This window comes from Pezoporus occidentalis, unplaced genomic scaffold (genome assembly GCF_034315485.1).
Source record: "Pezoporus occidentalis ecotype Australia unplaced genomic scaffold, CSIRO_AGI_Poc_V1 ctg1, whole genome shotgun sequence".
Lineage (NCBI taxonomy): Eukaryota > Metazoa > Chordata > Aves > Psittaciformes > Psittacidae > Pezoporus > Pezoporus occidentalis.
Window position 1 is genome coordinate 6,578,189 of NW_026912778.1, and position 20,113 is coordinate 6,598,301.

Genomic DNA, 20,113 nt, shown 5'->3' on the forward strand with positions numbered 1-20,113 from the left:
CCAGTAGTGCCAGCACAAGGGCTGCTTTACCCTGTCAGTGCCAAATCACTCACTGACACCCTGTATGGCTGTAACCAGTCTCTGGGCAGTGAGTACACCATGCCATGACTTGTGGCAGTCTGCCAACGCAAAGAAGCCCCCAGAGATTAAAGATTCCTGAGGGAGTCAGTTGAGCAATGTCTTGAGATGCAGGCTAGCTTCAAACTGACCAAATGGCTCCTCACAAAAGATGGTTGCAATCACGGAAGAGTGTTAAGGTATATCACTATCTTGAATATAAAAGGCAGGTTGTCAGAATAAGGGAGACCCAAGTTTATGAGACTGAAAAGATCCAAACATACTTTTCCCAACAGGCAGAGAGAGTTTTCTCACTATGACACTCAAAGTAAGGAGGTCAGAACCATTCTCCACTGTTGGATTGTGGAGAAAACAACGTAAAATGATCAGTCTTGAGTCAATAGCGCAGATATGAGAAAGTGTCTACTGTCCACTGGATCTGTTACCTGCAATGGAGAGAATCTCTTCCAATGTCTTTTTTTCACAATTCACATTAACTAGTGATTGGATAAAAAATGATAGAGCTTTAAAAGACTAGGACCTGCTCTATTTGTCAAGAAAATCTTTTGTACAGTGAAAGTCCCACATAGATGTGAACAATTATATACAGGTATAAGAGGGGTAGGGCCCATCCCTGTCCTTAGAACAGATTTCTTCTTCTCCCTATATTTTCTGTACCACTCTGGGTTCAGATATCCATTTTAGAGACCAGGGACCCCAAGGCTTTTTCTTGGATGTGGCTCCAAATACCTTTAAAAATACTATTTCATGTATTGTGCACTTCTGCTGTAGTCCATTTATTCTTCTCTGCCTTCTACTTTACTGTTTCTTCTTTCCTCAGAAGCTAAGCTTAAATTCTTCTTCTCATCTAATGTGGAAGGTCATCTAATGCTGTTAATAGAGGCTTTGCAAGAAGGGTGCAGCATTTTTTCTTGGTAAGGGAAAAAAACTGCTGTCCATCCTACTTATCAATCTGTGATTCCTGCCAATTACTTTTTCAGGACACTATGCAAACATGGTAAATTGGCTAATCTCACTATCATCCAACTGGCCTTTCGTACACTTAATTAACAATAGAACAAACCTAAGATTTCACTCATGGATACACCCTTTGTGTTAGCCTAGAAACCTGAATCCTAGATCTTTTCATTTGAAGATCTTGGATTCATCATATAGGGCATTGTTGTGACAGGTTATGACAAAAAAAAAAGAAAGTTATAAGACCATAAGGAATTAGTGATAGTGTCCTGAATTTTTCCAAATATGAGTGATTAATCCTGTAGCCAGTCTAAAGCTGACAGCTCAACAGTTCATTTGAACATGCACACATCTAATCTATATATAATTAAAATATCTTAGCACTTTAACACTTTGGGTAAGAATATTTTTTATTGTCTGCATCATCAACTTCATATGCTGTGCTTGTATTGGCTCTGGCAGACAAAGTGAAAGTAGATTCCAGCATCACTTGGAACTGCAGCTGCTGCAGAAAGTTATGTCTCTCCTCCTGTGTCATTTCTTAAGCATGAGCTTCAGGACAATATTAAAAGCAGTATATTTCAACAGAGGAGCCATACGTGATACAAAAGGACAAATATGTTTTTGTCTGAAATTTGAACAGTATTACTTCCATGTTGTCAGCTATACTTGGCTTTTCTTCTGAGGGTTCATAGAGCATTTTCCTGTGAATAATGGTACTATTTTACTTAGACTTTCTTTCCAGTCTACCGTTCTTTTAAGCCTGCTTATTCTGAAATAGCCTTTCCCCAGGCTTGGCAATTTTAAGCAAAGGCAGTCAGGTGAAGATGGTACTGCCAGCTACTGCTTCCACCATGCACACACCTGATTTTGTCTCTAAGCCATTTCGATTACACTTGAAACAGATCTATGGTCTCCTTCTGCTTCCCGACCTTTTTTGAGAAGAGAGGTATGGATGTTCCTTTTTCTCCCCAGTATGGGAAGAATTCAGCTTATGTTTGTCCTCATCTTCATTAAGTGCTAGCAGGTCCAGAAATCTCTTCAGTTTCCCTATCGCAGATCTCTGCCTAAGATGCTGAATTAACTGCTGCCCAAAAGAAAATTACACTTACCTTTACTATTTATTATTGCCATACATGACCTTTTGTACATTTTCATGCAGCTTTTTTGCTTTTCATCATTGTTCTGCTGTTGGCTTTTAGTTGTTTTTCTTTGCTGCTGATACTGTCTGGGATAAATCCATTTCCTCCAGTGCCAGTGACCAGATTTCTTCTCTGTAATCTCTCAGCTGAGATTTCCAATACATTTACTTCCCACAAAAACAGCTGCTAAATTCCTTACTCTCTTCTTTCAGTGGGAAATTATCCTCCACCATCTTAGATAATCAAGATCCTGTTGCAGTCCAGACATATTAAAACTTAGCGATTTATTGTAGCCATTGCTATGCGATTATAGTATTTTAGCAGCTAGTGCATTTCTTTTGTGCATAAACTGTTAAATATAACAAAGGCTTATTGTGTTCAATGTGGGAAAGCAAATAATTTTTAAAATGTGATTAATTGTGTAAGTATGGACCTTTTAAGTACATGTGGTAAGCCCTATACTATGGGAATGGCACTTACTGCTCTCTCAGCATGAGTCTGACGAAGTAAACAAAAAAGTTAAAATACAGCCGATAGTCTCCCTGGCATTCATTAACATAGCATAGAAAGCAGAAACTAGCCACATTTTATATAGAAAGGCTCTAGAAATCTGTGTCTACTTACATCAACATTAGTCAATTGGTGGGTGCCAACTATGCACATAACATGTTTTATTTATAGGTCTGTATAGTAGTCAAAAACATTCTATCACGGAAATGTGTTATTCATTAATTCATATTTTGCTCAGCCTTACTTTACTTCTTGAACCCATCCAGGTGTTTTTTAAACGATGAGGGTAATTTAATACTAAACAGAATTCACATTCACCCTATTTTTCAATTCCGTGTAACTAAATAGTCCTCCTGATTTTGTCTATTATTTACCTTTAATTAGCTCACATATACTGTAAACTAGAGTTTGCCTGTGTTTTTATGACAAAATTCCACACAATGGTGAAAAAGAAAGGTGGAATAAGTGGTCAAGTTACTGAACAGAGCATTTAACATTAACGTTTTCTCAAATATCCATTTTTCATATCAACTGGAACGGTAAATAGTGCTATAGATATATGCTCTGGTGCCTAAGTTGTTTTTAAAGTGTTCATTTAAAATGTTTAAAATGTTCATTTTAGCCTACTGTTGCAAACCTCTGTATGAGATCTAGTCACACATTGCAGAACATAGATCATATCAAATGACCTCAACAAATCCAGCAACATGCAATGTATATGTGTTTTTACTAAAGCAGCTTTATAGGTTTCCATGACTTAACCTATGAGGTTTAAGGCGGTTTAAGGAGGAAAAACAAAACCCTTTTCTTGTTGGTTTTTTTTATCTTATATATGAATGTGAACTCTACATAATATAATTTTAATCATGAGGAAAAATTAAAGTTAAACCAGGAACAATATATCAACACTAAAATGCTGTCAATTATTGCTTATTACCATATTTGTTGTGTGAATCAGACATATAGGTCATTTATGAATAGCCATAAAGCAACTTCTTCCATTTGCAAATCACACAACATTTGCCATTCAGTGATGTATGTAAATGCTGGTGTCAAAGCTGGTTCTAAAACACCACCACTGCAGAGAGAGAGAGAGAGAGAGAAATCTTACTGCCATTAAGACACACACGCCTTCAGCCTCTGAAGAAAAATAACAGTTAAGCCAGCAGTAACTTTTTATAATTAGAATTGATCAAAGAGAAAATGCCAACATTATAAATGGTTTCTGTTGGAGTGCAGAGTGTTAAAACAAGGTAAAAGGCTTTTGAGGAAAATACTCAAACTTTTGCTAACATCCTTGAAATAAAAAATATTTTTAAGCCTTTCTTGCAGGGTAAGACAATAATTTTCTGTTAGATGTTTTTGTTTTATTTTCTTTTTGAATTTAATTTATTTAGTTTATTTATTTTCTTTTTCTAAACTAATGACCACACCATCACATGACTTCTGCGTGCTTCAGTTCTCAGATACAGATTGAGCAATTATGTTTTTCCTATACTATGGAAACTATAAATTTTCAGTCACTTACAATATCTTTCCTGAGGTTCACAACCCCAGATAAGCATGACCAGTTTTGTGGAATAGTAAATTTTAGAAGGGTTTTAGCTGTAGTAACATTTCTTGATGTTCTCTGCTGTCTTTCCAGAAGCATTTCAGAGGAGGCAACCAGACATTTGGAAGGATAACCAGAACAAGTTTAGTTCTGCAAAATCCTGCTTAAAAACTTGAATATTGTGTTTCACAGTTTGACTTTTAGAGGTCTCCAACAGAGGTGTCACCTGTCTGTCTCATTTCTTATATGATTCTTAAGGCAAAGCATAATTAAAAAATCAGGTGAGTTTAACATTTTCTATTTGATCAGTCTGTAGGGGATTTAAGGGCTCATCTCTTCGACTTACCCAGCTGTGGCAGCATTCATGTTGCAGTGACTCTGCTCTTTATCTCAAAGTTTTTTGATAGGAAGATTGCAGTTGCTCATGTATTTGGAAGAGTAAAGACAAAATCAGGGCCGCATCCCACAAAATGAGGCTAGGTTAAGTCTGAAGGACCTATTGATCAGACTGAGGGACAGCTGAAGAAATCTGAGTGTTTAGATAGAAACATTGCCTTGGGTGAAACTTTCTTATTATAAATGGTACCCCTGACTTTATCAGCTGCCTGAAGTCCAGAATAAAGGACCCTCTGCTACTCCAGTGAAAAGCAGCTTTTATTTAACAGTGTTTCCCTATAAATAATAGCTGTAGTAGTCATTTGCCAAACACTGACTTTGCTAGTCATGAAAAGCCTTTGGGTCTAGCATACAATTTAGGCAGAGATTAGGTTTCCATGTCCAAAGCAAACAACTTTAATCATTACACATCCCAGATTTTGCTATTATTCATGTCTACATGCATCTTAACCTTACTCAAATTGAGCCTATCTCTAAAATAGTTTAGGCCATCTGGAAGTCCCTTGAGGGGCCTTGTGTCTTACACATTGGCAGAGGAATCCCAAAACACTTTGTCAGCAGCAACAAGTTTAGCACAAAGCAGAGCACCAGAACCACTTTCACTAAATAAAGTAATTTTAAAGAACAGTAACTCTTCACTGTTTGCATGATTAGTGACCACTAGTTAGTGATTAAAGCACTTTGTCAGGAAGTTGGAGACTTGATTTCAGCTCCCTTACTCAGCCCAGGACATCCAGACTTCCTTCTCTCAGGAAAAAGGGAAAGCCATGCCTGCAGTGTTAAAAACCTTAATAGCCCTGGTGCAGAAGTTGTGCCAAAGAAAATGCGAGCTAAAACGAAAACCGAGAGCAAACACAGCCCTGTTAGGGCATATTGTTATAATAGGAGCTACCTGCTCACAGTCACCCTTGTCTTTAAAGAGTGTTATTTCTTGAGGCAAGTTTTGAAAGGGAAGATACCTCTGCTTGCTGCTGAGGCTATTGTTGTTCCAAGACCACAGTGTTTAGTTTAGACAATTCCTAACACTGAACTCATATCTAGGATTTGCACCATTGATTCCTCCTCCAGTAGAAGCATGGTCTTAAACATATGAAAAAGTACAAAAAAGTGTTTTTTTTTTGCACAGAAAGAACTGAGAAAAATACAATATTTCTTCTGTCTCTGGTTACATGATGTATATATGTTTGAGTGTGATAGACCAAGGCAAAAAAGCCTCATAATACTATGGCTATCTCCAGTATTTTTCTGACAGGTGTTTAATACACAATTACCAAATGGAAGTCCTTCAAGATACATGTGTAATCACTTGATTTTAGATCAAAACAGCGTTCATTTTCTCATATTGCCTTTAGATATCCTTTTGTGAAGTCAGCCATATAAAATGAATATGGTGATAAAGAAGTGGATGAGTCTTCCAGAAGCCAATCAAACCCTGTCTTCAACACAATGATGATTCATGTACACAGAGAACATCCATATAAGCCAGTTACACTGCTCTATGTTTTGCCTGATGTTCCTTGATAATGTTTTCTAGCAATGATGAATTGTCCATAACATACGTGTAAACAGCTAAGCTGCAGGTGTTTTTCAGGCTCTACCAATGAGAGGCTAAGGACTCGCCCTATTCAGTTTCTGATTGTTTACAATGTCCTGCTGTGCCTGCAATATGCTTGAATTGTACTTAAAACACATAAATCTACCTTCAAAGGCAGCTTGGGAGGCAGAAGTGTGGCTAGGGAGTTTTAAATGGAAGGGACAAGCAATGGCTACAAAGAGCTCAGTTTTTAGTACTAGGTGTTGCAGTTTGTTCTAATTATAGCACACACTAGAGTGTGAAATGTTCATGCCAATCTAGTAAAAAGAAAAAGTACACGCAATGCTGAAATTAACACCTTTGTAATTACAGACAAGCTCTTTTACTACTACCCAGCAAGTGCAGCAGAGGCAGGTTTGGAGGAATACAAGAATATCAGGTTGTGCAATAGGAAATGTGACATTTTTTTTCAGTTTAACTTGATAATTGGAACCTTCCTTGGCAGCCAGATAAAATCACTTGCATTTCTGAGCAGAAGAATTTGTACTACTTCTATATTTACCTAACTGAAAACCAGACAAAAAGGATTTTTTTTTGCAATTAAATGATTTGCATTCCGTTTCTTTCCCTCATGTACCATTATCATCACAAAACTATACATTTGGCATTCTTCAACATAATTTATAGCTCTTTTAGCAAATCAGGCCAGTAACTGGCCATCACAGAGGCAAACATGCCTTTCATTTGCATTGAGTGAGTTGTCTCAGATTCATGGCAAAATGAATAGCTGGATATCCCCCAATAATCCCAGTCTCTTGTTATTCACACACATTTTTAGTGACTCATCCAGGAAAATATCACTGAGTGTGTCTTTTAATTTTATTCATGTTTCCACTATAACCCTGCAGAGGCTTCTTAGTGCTTGTAAGATTATTTTAGTTAGCTTTGCTTGCCAAACAGATCTTTCTCCACTTTATTATATCATCATTATTATTTCTACTATATAGGAAGTATATTGCCACATATCATATATCAAAACATTACTAATGCCATTAAGACAGTGCCAAAATGAGTCACATGATGTACATGAAAAGGCAGCTCAGTTCTTTGGAAAGCCTTGAACATTAGCTGATCAGTTCCTGTGGAGCTAGTCTTGTATGTGGATGACAAAGCCAGAAACAGACATCCTGTCCAGGACAGAAGAGGGAACCTCTCTCTTCTGAAATAAAGGCTGGGAAGCAGAGGCACCACCTTGTAGCTGAACACCTTTTGAAAAAACAGCACACTATCAAGCAAATGCTTTTTAGATTTTGTTAATGTTGGAATAGATCCTTCCATGGAAGACATCATTTGACAAGATTTAAAAAACTTGCTGAAGAAATCTTTTGACATAATTGTAATTTTTTGTTTGCATAGATGTTTTTACATAAAAAGGAGAAAAATGGCGTCATGCAATTATTTCTCAAATGACAGAAATGAGGCCACAGGCAACACTTATGTTGGCATTTCCTAACCACTTAAACCTTGCCTCTGCAACCTCATAATCCATTTGACAACATATTTTCCTGAAGTATAATGAGAAATCTCACTACAACACACCCTATTCTCCCTCTAGGTCTCTCAAGTCCAGCTGTTCCCATGTGCTTGCACAGGTAACTGAGCACACTACAGTTATGATCTTTACAGCTGACTTGTTTTTCTGGGGGGGAGGGAGCTGAAAGCAAAATACTGAAACAATTAAAAAACTTTAAATTTTATCCTTTTTTAATCTAGTTTATTTTTTTCTGGTAATTATCATATACTGCGTATTAAACAAGCAATGGGTACACAGGTTTTTGTAATGGCTATCACTATAGCCCAACTATAATTAACTCAGGAAGAATTAGTGTTTGGTCTTTCTTTACTGGAGTCAGTGTTGCTTTTCATTGGTATATCTTAGCAGAAAATATAGTGTATCTAGTCACCATAGAAACACATTCCCCATCTGCTGTATTATCACATTTTTTCCCCTTGACTTCTGTAGATTGCAGTCCTCTATACTATGTTGTCAAGATATGTAGGGGCCAATTTCCTCCCCATCTAAAAGGAGTTATGACAGACATGAAAGCAGCCCTGTTTCTTAACTCTTGGAATTCCACAGCTTTTCACGTACACAAGATTTTCAGCATTATACTTGCAAACCAGCTCCTTCTTTTCCAGACTTTCAAGCAATATTGCTTTTTAAGGAAAAAAATGTGGTTTCTCTTTGCAAAAGTTTATGCCCCATTATGCATCATGAGCTCCCCTCTGACCAAGCCATATGGCTCATCATTACAGTCACATGCTGCGGTGCAAAGGGAAAAAGTTTGCCAAGAAGCCTAGCCCATATGAAAGATGGGAACCAGGGGGCACTACTGAAATTCCCATGAGGCACAATAGGCCAAGGCAGATTAATGTTAAACTGACTTGAAACACAGTGTTTGGGTTCAGTTCAAGAAAATAAACCACTTTGATTTAGTAAGTCAAAACTATACATAGACATTTCCAAATTGAATTATTTTGGAACATTTCATTCCAAGAAAAAAAATGTGATATTTCAACTTTTTGTTCCTTTTTAGAAGGAAAATCATGCTGAAATACTGTTGTGTTTTTTTTTCCTATGGGATATTTTCTGTTCACAATGAGGAAAAAATAGCTTATACAAAGCAACAAAATTATTCAAAGTCAATAATATCTGTGTATTGTGTTCACTGCCTTTGCTGCCAGTATTTTTCAACTTGTAATGAGTATTAACACACATGCATAAGAATGAGACGAAAACATTTCTAGTTTTCTGAGTTACTGGAGCACAAAAAAGACTTATGTCAACTAGATAATTTGAATTTTAAAATAAAAAAATAAGAATTTTTTATCTAGAGACACAGCATAACTACAGGACTAAATTCACTTGTTTAGACTTCTGGTTTTGATTGAGACAAGTTCTGGTCTGCTACTTCTAAAGGAAATCAAGACAGGTTTAATAGTTCACTGGGTTTAGGAATATGGAAATACTGGCCTAAATTTTCTGTGTTTTAAAATCAGCCTCTGTTATCACATGTAATCATACCATGTATTTTTTGCATGAGTTAATGAGGCTTGATCTTAAAATTATTTAGCTTTTGCTCCTACTAACCCTGATTGGATAGTAACCTTTTTCTGCTACAAAACACTTAGCAGAAAGTCGCAATTTATTCATGACTAGTACTCACAAAATATTATTGTAATATATTCCCTCACCAAAATATTTTTCTCTGGTATTCCCCTTCCGGATAAATGAAGTTTCCAGCACTTGATATCCCCGAGATTTTTTGTCCATCTAATATCTATTTAATTCTACTTTCATGCCCTCTTTCCCATTCAGATGTTCTGCTCTCTCCTCAATGTTCAGCACTACTTAGAGCAAAAACCTGAAGAAGCAGTCAGTCGGTTGTGCACCAGGTCTTCATTATATTTGATCTCTCTGCTCCATCTTTTTGCCTCTCTGCTTTTGTGTTGCTGAATGTTTTGCTATGTGCTGGATGGGAGGAGGACCTGCTGAAATGAGGGACAGTCCTTTGCAGGCTTAGGTTCCTTAAGGGTTCCTCAATGATCTTCCCAATTTGCTCTGACTTGGAGACTTACTGACAAGGCTCATGGTGACTTAAACTAAATTCATCTTTAGGCTTTTCCTCAGGGCTGGCTGCCTCTCAGAGTTGTATCTCAGACTGCCTGAACATGTGCCAGAGTCTCTCCCATTTATTCGACATCCAGGTGCGATAAAGAGTTGCTTTCACCAGCAAAACACACTTAAGCTTCTCAGTTGTAATAATTTTAATACTATTAATCAGGTTAACTCCTGGCAGGCTTTTCTTCCAAATGCAAGTATCTCTATGGAAACACAGAACTGCATGGAAAACTGAATATTGAACACACATAGTAAAAAATCATTTAAAACGTTATTGAGGCAAATTCATTATTCCTATACAGAGAAGTTATTCATTGGTAAATTCATATAATTGACAAAGATAACATTTGCAAGACCACTCAAAAGTCTTGGATAGTTATGTTTTCCGAACTTTTAAAAGGATTGAACAACTTTGGCATGTTATTCAAAAGTGCCTGTCACCTAGTTTGCATCAGGAGTGCACTTTTGAAGCAGATTTATCTCTACTCAACAGGGCTTCAGTTCACAGCATGAAATGGTCTGAGAATGCACAGAACTAGATCCTGAAACTGGAAACCAACAGATGTGTCCTACGAGTGCCCATAACTGATCTTCAGCAGCTAGCAGGGATTTGTCCCTAGGATCAGGCTAACATGAGCTAGAGTGACATGTACTGTACATGTTGCGTCCTCAGCACCAGCTCCTATCAGGGGACATTAGTTGCTAATGAAGACTGTGTCACACTCTCTTGTTGTGTGCTTTGCTATCTTACACACACTTGTGCATTCTTAAACTTAATTCTGATCAAATAGCGTTCTAAGTGAAGGAATAACCACTTCTCTTCCATTTTGAAACCTTGGGCAAAACCCAGTATTTTCTTTTTTGGCCCAGTTTTTCCAAAACAAAACAAATGTGGACGACTATTAGAATTATGTGTTATACAGCCCCAAAAGAGTGGATAAAGCTCTTTCAAGATCATGAATATTTAACTTATTCATACGTATTTGTTCATACAGCATTTAGTTCCAATCATAACATTAAGACTTTTTGCATTTTGTGTGCCTGTTAAAATTGGAATATAATCTTTACTTGGGGTAGAAGTTAAGTCGAAATATCAGAGCAGAAAGGGATATGGGAAGGCAAAATTAGTTGGTTGTCAAAAGCATTGGATCATCTCACCTGTCCAAATTTGTGCTTGTTGAAAGGTTTATCCTAAAAGCTGCTGTTCGGTTTTAAGCCTCTTTGAAGTAAATTAAGAGCTGCCGTTAGCAGGATCATAGTGCTCAGGCTCTTATTGTTGAGTAGCAGATTCCCTATTGCCTATGTGTATTGCAATTATCCCTGTTTCTATAATTATACTATGCAATCATCAGCTGTCCAGGACAAGATCCTTATTAGGTTAATAGCAGAACTTAAAGGGGTCAAGGTGCCCTTTTGGCATGTTTCACATACCCTGTGCTTTTGTGGAAAAACAAAATCACTAAAAAAATTTATATATCCAGTGATAATTAAACAGCCTCCCCAAAGTCTGTGATGTTCAGATTATAGCTGTAGTATAGACATTACTTTTAATCCTACTTTAATCCTGCTGTTTTTTTTTCCTGTGCTTTTTTTTTTGCTACTGATAGCAATGTTACTACTTTCAGTCATAATTTGGAATAAGTTATTAAACTTACACTGCAAATGCAACTTCAGTGTAGAACTCTCACAAATAATGTGAAGAGAAGCAGTTCATCCAGCCACAAGCTCTTGAATACTTCTGTCTATAACATTTTAAATGGTTAAATTAATTAAGCATTAACTGCACTCCAGATTATGATGCTGGTGGAGATAAACTATGCTTTATACAATGCGAAGACTTTAGGTTTTTCCTGCACCAAAACATCACAGCTCTTACACCATGTATATGAGATATGAAATTCAGGATTTTTTGTTTTCTAAGTTTAAAATGTTAAGTTTGCACATTGTTTTTATAAAACAGAGCAATCAGAAATATGAGGGGTTGTCAAGAGGAAGAAAATTTTGATAACTTCTAGTGAATGAAATTACTTTCTCAGTTATGACTTTTTAAAATAGATGTGTCAAATATTATCGAGTGAAGCTTTTCCTGATACTTACACAGTGTTCTTTTACCCATGCTGCAAATACAAAATCAGAAAGGTAAACATTTGCATTCCAATAAAGGCAGTTATTCAGTCTAAGTAATATAATCAGTGGAAAAGCATACCATTGTCTATATTGTTTTCTTCTTTTTCTGCAGGTTTATTTTTTTTTTCACACTATTTTTCTTCATTACAGAAATATCTGTAAAATATATATTTCTATGGTAAAAGCTGTTTGGGAGATTGTTGTCAGAATAATTAGACAGAAAAAGGACTTCAGCAAAATGGAAGTTTTTCCAAAGGAAATCTAAAGTGCCATTAGAAACATTCCTACTTGCAAAATCAAAATTAAATACCTTTTTGGGTAGATTTCATTTGAAGTAAAATAGTTTGGTTTGCTGGAAAAATCCCTATTTCTTATTTTAAAGTCAGTTCTGCATTAAATTTCACTTACCCAGAGCTTAGAGTATCTCACAGGACTTGTAGAAATGGCAGCAGAAGTTTTTCTGTTCCTTCTCTGTAAAACAGATAGGTAGACCAGAAAAAACACTCTCATGCTCATGGTATTCAAATGTCTTCCCAAAGGCTTCATAAGCCATGACGTTTCTCCTCATTCAGGTAGTGCACAAGTGTACTGCCAAATCTGCCTGCATAGGTCTTAAAAACCGCAGACTGCTGCTAGTTTTAAAAAAAGATATGTAACTGGTGAGTATTCTGACCCATGGCCTGCTTCTGGCTTGATGGATGTCTCACTTTTATGTCAGCGTTCTAACACATATGATTGACATCCCTGCTCATTGCTTTGACTTAGTGATCCAGGTGTGCTGCAAGAGGTTGTTGGGATATAATACCAATTTTCTAGTAGCAGGCTATGTGCACTCAACTGCTGAAACTCATGCACATATGTTTTTTCAGAATATATAAAAATGTGCGTATTTCTATGGATTTATGATGATGGAATTTTAAAGATTTTTCCTTTGGACCAAAACTAGGGAACGCAGAGGTGTCCAAATATAATGAGGAAACTTGCATCTTCAAATACACCAATAGAGAAATGAAATTAACTCTTTCCATTTATTTTAGGTTCCAGTTCTGCTCCAAAGGATACTATCTTAATTACATGAAGCAATTCCAGTGACAAGTGAGTTATAAAAAATAATTGCTTCAGTCACCCCTGTAAGTAAATTATTGTTAAAGACAACAGTTCACAACAAGACAAGCAACTGAAATTTTCAAATGAGATTTCTGGACTTAGCAGAGTTGGTATGATGAATGCCTTTCCTCTTAGGAAAGTGCCAAATGTCGAGGGAGTCCCAAATAACTGGAAATGAATTCTGAACACCAGTCTGACATCTTATTTAAAAATTGGCATCATCATTATAATGTCTACGGTCTTTCATGTCCTTCTGGGAAACAGTCTTCCACCAGAAATGTCAGCATAATTTATGTGTCTTTTTCCAACCTCTAATAGAACTGTATCAGCTGTTAGACTTGACATTGATACTTACCAGAAAACAGGTTAATATTGCCATTTGTTTTGTAAGACACACAAAAATTGTACAAAAATATTTTGTTGTTTTATACTGAAACTCTTTCACTTGTTCCAAAGTGGTTTTCTTAAGTGTGCATCTCAGAAAAGAAAAGAAAAATCACAATAAAAATTGTGATTTTTTTTTTTTTGAGGTTGCTTAATAAATATGTATTAAATTAATTTTCATAAGTGTAATCTCTTATCATGAAAGATTATCTTAATAACTAGATTTGAATGTAGTTCTTTTTTTTATTTAGTAAATTGGACTTCTAATGGCATATTTTAATTTGTACAAAAAAATTAGACTCTACTGCCATGAACAAAACAAGAGTGTGACAAGCTCCACAATGAAATACATGCAGTGCTATCCAAAATCCAACATTAAAAAATAGGACAAAATATTATGTAGCTGCCCATTATGTCATAATGTCTCATTTTCCCTCAACTATTAAAATATGCATTGGATGAGTTATTGAAGTTCACTGTCTGGTCAGCAACAGGATTATTATGAAATTCATTATTAATAATACATTGTAAATATTATGACTAGTAGAAAGGATAGACATATTGTCCTGTCAGAGTTGTGGGAGAGTATGTACACTCTTCCTGAAGACATTTTCTGACCTGAAAACCAAAGATACTCAGTCGAATCTCAGTCACATCATGTTCATTCTGATGTCATATGTATATGAAGATTCCTCCCTAGGGAAGTAAGTAAAAAAAAATCCCAAACAAATCACTGCTGAAGTTAATGACTATGACATAGGATAATTTTAGAGCTTTTTAGCAAAAATTACAAGCTTCACACTAACCTGGTGCACTAACCTAGTGCAAATATTCATTATTTATCTAGAGCCACCTGCCTTAGTGAAAGATTTTAAGATGAATTAAAAAAAAAGAAAAGAATTTTAAACCACACACTGGATATAGAAATGAGGCTTGGAGCTGTAAGGAGATAAAAATAGGATACCGCCAAGGTCCTCAAAATTGTCTAAAGGAGAAACTCGGTAAGAGTATTTATCTGATATGGATACTTCATCCCTTACCTCCTGTAAGTGACGATATTCACTTACATTATCTGCTACTTAAACCTGCAGATAATTTTAACCTTCATGGACTCAGAAATAGTTGAATCTGTATAGCTACAATTTTAACAAAAAGCAGTATTCCATGAATCTCTCTTCTTTCAAGCAGTTTGGCACAATGTGACTGTTTCAATATGTAGGAGTCATGACATGATCCAGAAAGTTCTTTAAAACTTAGTGCTTTACTTGGTGGTTTGCATGGTATAATTCAGGGCATTATAGCAGGCTAAGAGAAGAAGTTCTTTACGGGACTGCTGTGCTCACTAGATGCTAGAGGGATACAGCCGTGGTGTTTTTTTCCCCCAAATATGTTTGGAAAAGAATCTGAGTAATTGCGCCATTATTCCAGTTGTTACTGGCTACTGGAGTTTAAAATACAATTCAGTGTTTAAATAAGTATTCTCTCTGGCTGCTGTGCACCATCTGGAAAGATTTGGATTTTGGGAATGGCTCAGTGACAAACCCAGCAAGATCTTTTCCTTGGGATCATTTATGAAGGTTAGAAAGCTATGTTCACACCCAGAGAACAACATAGTTCAACACATGTAGAAAATAAACAGACCCTCCAGCTTCAGCCCAGTCCCATGACCTCTGCGTACAGAGCTTAACCTTCCAAAAGGCATTCAACTTTGTTGGGTCACTGGAGGAGGGGTGAAGATGTCTTGCTCACTGGAAAATGCCACTGTGACCAAAGAAGTCTTTTGTGAGACAATATCCTGATGCAAGCATTTACCTTTCTGTGATATACCTATGTTATTTCATGCCAAAGATCAAGAAATAACACTCCTTTTGGGGAAACTACTATCATCCATCAAGTGCTACTTGTTCTATCACTTTTGATAGAGAGTTATAGTACCATACTTCAGAGATTTAAAGTGTGATGAAGTGTGTCAAGCAGCATACCCTGTGATTAAAAAAAAAAAACCAAAGCATTAGTTAAAAATAACAAAACCATTTAAATTAGGAACTGTAAGCACTTTAATTTGCAATGCAAAATATATTTTTTGTGTAACATGGAACAGTCACGCATACCTGAGATGCAATGCAAAGGACTATAAGATATCAATGTAATTTTTACCACTGGAGACCTGGGTTGAAATTCCCACTAGGGGATAGCTTTATAGATCTCATTTTAGTATATTGTACTCATGCCATTATAAAACCATCAAATGCAATTTGGCACAGCATGATACTTAAATGGTGGCCTGAAATTAACAGACTGAATTACCTTCTACAGCCAGCCAAGGTTATTTATAAATTGGAATTCAGATAAGTAAGTGAAGTGCCTTACTGAACTCTGTACTTTTATATTCCCAATCTCCGTCTTCTGTGCTTTGAAATACTTTTTGCAGATATCCTTTAGTTGAACTTCCAGAATATTTAGCCACTTAAAATGGGGGCAAAACTGAAGGCAGGATGCTGTATTAGGTACTTGCAAGAGATAGTGCTTTTATATTTGTAAACTATCCTGTAAACAGTTTTAATTAAAAGAGCTACATCATGGCATCTGTGAGGTTGAGTGCAATTAGTTGCTTTAAACTCCATTTTCTCCTCCCGCCGCCAATTAAGTAAAACTTGTGTGCAAGAGTAATGGCAGCCTCAGTGACAAAATCAGAACATGCTAAATAATGTGATTAAACTTGTTAAAAGCCAAAATAAACACTTATAATTATGTCAAGAAAACCTGCATAGCACAAGTGAGAGCTCTATAAAGTGAAACTCTGCATCCATAATTTCAGACTTTCCTACACAATAGATCATAGTTAAAGATCTGTTAACAGACCTCTGACTGCTGAACTGGGCAGCTTGTGGTTTTCTTCTAAACCTATTGGCATAATGTGGATTTATGCAAGAGGTGCAAATTGGAAGTTGTGTGCTATTGGAGCCATTGGCAGAACAGAAATCATACTGTAGGGTTAGCAGCATGAAGTACATTGCTTTGAAATTACACAGCAGGGTTTCTACTTGTTGCTCCGCTTGCCTTTAAGACCAAGGTCTTATACTGTCTGGCCATGATTAAAATCAAAGTGTAGGCCTCTTTGCTGGGTGCCAGTAAACGAAGGTGAAAAACAGAAACAATCTGGATTCTTAATTATTTTAAAATGCAACATAGGCAAAAAACTAAGATGAAAGCATTTCTTACTAATCTATCCTAATTATACCACATAAAACGATTTCCTAAAGAGTCCTATATCTAGAGATAGTCACTTTCTATGACTACGCAAGATCTTTTTTCTCATATAGCATCTTTTACATAAAGACACACACATATACAAAACCCAAGAACTGACAAGCAGTTTAAATTGTAGGTTTATTTAAATCCAGGGTTAGGTGTACATCAAAACTTGAAATAAACCAAGATACCACACAGAATTTTGAAAATTAAATTGCCATTAGCTTCTACAGCAGTCCACTAGTGAAAAAGTGAACATTTGGCAATGCTTGATTTTACTGCCATACTACGAAGATATAGGTATGTATGCATGTGTGCTGGCAAGTGGGAGCAGAAAGCACAAAGGATTGTTACATTAGAAAATAAAAATATAGTACAGGGTTAGGAGTCCTCAATGAATATCCAAGGCACTCTCCGCAGAGATTCTCATTTTGGTTTCGCTCACTGGTCACTTTTCAAGTAAAATCATAGCACCATAATGGTGTGTGTGGCAGAAAGTCAATGCTGAAAGTGAGTACCATGAGAGCTATCTATGCTACTGTCAATTTTAGCATAAGTGAACAAGGGTTTTTTTCTTTACTTGTCAGCATATTCCAAAGTACTTGCTGTCAAGATATTTTTCCTAATCGCCTCTTGAAGAGCTTATTGATAGAGAGACCTCTTGACTGAAATGAAGATGCTGCAGGGATGTCTGGAGATAGCCAAGGACAACCATTAAAGTTAATGTGCAAAATACTTGTTCATGTTAATTTCTGACTTATTTAACATAATCTCTGATTTAGAGTACAACGCTTGAAAGTCATCTTTATGGCCTCATATAAAAAAATATATCTTATTTTTTCCCTAGTCTTGGCTTCTTGTTCATGATGACTTTTCTCCTTAGAAGGCAAATACACACCTTTCAGGTTACTAGAGGAAAAAATATATTACATATAAAGGAATAAAGGATTTGGGCAGTCACTTTGAAATGCATTGTATTTTTCTTGCTCTTTTAATATATTTTTAATATATTTTGAGTACTGTTTTTCTTAGTCATTCACAGTCCAGCTAATGTTTACCTTTTTGAGTCCCAGACAATTACTTATGAACAAAAATTTCCACGCCTTTAAATCTAAAGCAAAGAGAGGGAGATGTTTCTTTTGTGCACCAGTTCATCAGTCCCTGATGTCAAATTTATTTCTAATTGACAGTTGCCTGTATGTGACCTTACGGATTCATCTCTGGTCCAACTCTGGTAAGTCAAAATCAGGCAGTGTTGGTTGGAACTGGAAAGGCAAGCTTCTGGTTCATCTCCTCCCTGGGAGAAGGGGATCATCTGCGCTGTTTGCCTACTACCATACTGGAATACAAAAGTGTGTTTAAAACCACTTGTTTAAGACCACTATGTCAATAAATTTGGAGCAGAGTTACTGCCCCAGTTTCTACTTCTGACAGATTCTCATAATCTTTCATATTTTGCACTTTTCTGTTTAGATAATCTCATTACTGATAAAAAAAACCGCATTGTCTGGGTTTTTCCTGTTATCAAAATATGTTGAGTACATACTATGGCAAACTTAGCCACATAAAAATTGCTGCTCTGGATAACTTCTAAAGAATATAATGCAATGTGTTTCACTAGACAGATTTTTAAGTTATTTGAAGAAATACATTCTATATCTTCAAAAGCTGTAAAAATCCTAAATAATTCAATAAAGTGCATTAGAACTATAGGTAACAAAATACCTGCTAATGTTAATGAAGTTTATTTTCTGCAAAACACTCTTTTCTTTCACAAGACAGACACACAGTTTTACCCTATAATATTCCAGGTCAACAATTGAAATTGTAGTTAAAGCAACACCCTGTCCACCTCTGCTGACAGCAGTGCAAAGAGTGGATGCAGTGCTGGTGCAAACAGGTCACTGGCAAACACAGATTTTAATGCCTGCAAGGTATCGACCTCTTTTCACAGCTTCTGCTATGAGAACAACTGCATGAGGGGAAAAAACCACAAACCCAAACAGAAGTACTGTTGGGAAAGATGTATTCACATCACAGTCCATCTGAAAGGAAGATGAAAGCAAACAGCTGTAAAAAGCAGAGCTATCCTGTGCAAATTCTGGAAAGCCAGTATTGAACACTTCTCTTTGAATTCCTCCATTCCTCTTTAAGTCCTTTGTTTGAATCTGTCCTAAGATAAGGAGACATCTGCAAGTGAAGACTTAGGAATTTCTCCTGTTCTGCAAAATATTTTCCCTAAGCTTCAATACTCATTCTTCTCCTTGTGCTTGGGCCATACTCCCTGTGAGACAGGCACCTGTCTCTTCCTCCTCCTCTTCCAACTTTTGCCACAGCCTGCAGAGTGCATCCAGTATAAACACTGGTACTTCAATCTCACAGTATCCATTAGGGGCTGTTCTTAAAATGGAACTTGTATGGGATGAAGGTTATAGCCTGTTGACTCCTTGCAATATTGACTGAACTTGATTTATCAGCCACAAAATACATACTTGTTTTATAGGTGCATGCATCTCAGCCAGACTTTTTTTTTTTTTCAGTTTTGTTTGTGATCTGACAGTTGGACACTCAGACCTTTGCAATAAAATGGTGAGTAGAAAAACTCACATTCCTTTCTCATTCATGTGTTGTGTCTTGGTAGACATTACTTGACTTCGGAATTAAACCGTTCTCTCTGAAATTAATGTATCCTCAACAGAATAACAAATTTTAGATGCAAAAATTCTTAAAAATGTACAAAAAAATCATCAAAACCACAGAAAGTCTACTCAAGACAAAACTTTTCTCCTTAACCATCAATGGTTAGATGGTGCTTTCAACTACAGATTTGTGTATCTCATCCAAAACTTTCAAAATTCTATTTTAGCATAATAGTAGGTTTTCACAAATGTATGTGAAGATAATATTGATGAATAGATATTTCTCATGGCAAAGCAATAATATGAAAAGGTATATATTATCCATATAAAAATGGAAAATGATTGATTAATTGTAAAAGGAGATGAAAACTTGGCAATTAATCCCCAATCCAAGTTAAACAATTCAACAATGGAAAATATGGAAAAAAACAAGGATACAAACAGTGATATTTGTATCATTGCAGACAAATATCTACTACTGTATTACAACAGGAGTGATGGGGTCTCTGAATCCTGCTGTCTTTTATGTCACAGTCTTGGCATATGTCTTCAGGCAACTCAGCAAATGTCTCCTCAGGCATAAAAGAGGATAAAATACTCATCCCAATGTGATATGAAGATTGTTAATTCTTTTTTTTTTTTTTTAGTTTTAAGATGTGATGGGAAAAGAAAAAAAAAAAGAAATTATTCCTAGAGCCATGTGGAATATGCAATATTAGGTGAATAAACAGAAATGCTGCCAATACATTTTTA

General features: G+C 36.1%; 1 long non-coding RNA gene across 1 annotated transcript; it reads right to left on the reverse strand.

The window, feature by feature from the left end:
- Window positions 1-2,137: 2,137 nt before the first annotated feature.
- Window positions 2,138-11,123, reverse strand: LOC134162961 (uncharacterized). Its single transcript, XR_009964604.1, has 3 exons — window positions 11,010-11,123; window positions 3,625-3,765; window positions 2,138-2,427 (listed from the first exon to the last, which is right to left on the reverse strand). It is a non-coding gene; the product is annotated as an uncharacterized LOC134162961 (long non-coding RNA).
- Between the last annotated feature and the right edge of the window lie 8,990 nt (window positions 11,124-20,113).